This window comes from Euprymna scolopes, chromosome 27 (assembly GCF_053919585.1).
Source record: "Euprymna scolopes isolate OS-2025 chromosome 27, ASM5391958v1, whole genome shotgun sequence".
Taxonomy (NCBI): domain Eukaryota; kingdom Metazoa; phylum Mollusca; class Cephalopoda; order Sepiida; family Sepiolidae; genus Euprymna; species Euprymna scolopes.
Genome location: NC_136508.1, coordinates 42,152,013 through 42,153,215, shown reverse-complemented (window position 1 = coordinate 42,153,215; position 1,203 = coordinate 42,152,013).

Genomic DNA, 1,203 nt, shown 5'->3' with positions numbered 1-1,203 from the left:
TCCATATTTTGTGGAACAGGCGCGTACGTAGACCCCACAATTTTAATGAATCATCATTATGCCAGATCAAACATACCCATTCCTGTGTCTCGATACATCTTCTATCATTATATGTGATCAGTTTTCTATAATAGTCAACCATATAGGAGCATATTCTTGATCTGACACACACACATACGTTCAGCTTTATATATATATATATATATATATATATATATATATATATATATATATATATATATATATATAATGTCTGCTTATCTACCACTGTTTATTTAAGATTAGCTTTTGTAAATAATGCGCAGAAAACCAATAGAAACGGACCCGGAATTGTAATGACAATAGTGTTTGCATTTACTCGCCTTAGCCACAAGTCAAGGGCGAGTTTAAGGTCGATTCCCTTCATTTTGGCACAGTGAGGTCAAGGACAAAAAGCAGGCAAGCCACCCTCGACGACCTTCACTGCAAAGGACATTTATAATGTTTCCCGTCCTTTTGTTTATTTTTATTTCTTTTGCTTCCTAGTCTTCTTGATGTGGACGTTGTGATCGGCTGGGGCGGTGAAATCTACGATCTATCGGGAGTTTTCCTCCTCCTCCTCCTCCTCCTCCTCCTCCTCCTCCTCCTCCTTCTTCTTCTTCTTCTTCTTCTTCTTCTTCTTCTTCTTCTTCTTCTTCTTCTTCTTCTTCTTCTTTACTCACTAACAGTAGCCACCCAGGCCATCATCAAAGATTCCTCTCCTCTCAGATTCCCAGTTCTCTCCACCTTTTCCGATAATCTTTGCAGATGAATTTACTTTATCGCAACAGGCGTTTATCATTGATTTCTCGCTGGCAGCAAACACTGGTCTTCACCCGAATTTAGGTTACAATAAGCCTTCACAAGGTCTCAGTTCCCGCTGCACTATGATTCCAAACGTTTAGCGCAAAATCCAATGCAGATTTGCACATACTTTGTAATGGTGACGTTTGTATTCCTTTTGAGCAAGTATAGAACACGCATTAACAATGTGTGACACGGTATCAAAAGTTAAATCCCACAGCCTACACGTATCAGAACACTCCTCCCCAAAGATGTTTCTATTAATTGCATTAGTATTCGGTGCCTGCCCCAGAGTATCAAATATAAGATTTTCTGTCTCTCTTTTCTAGTCACCTTATTGTTATAATTATAATAATAATAATAATAATAATAATAATAATA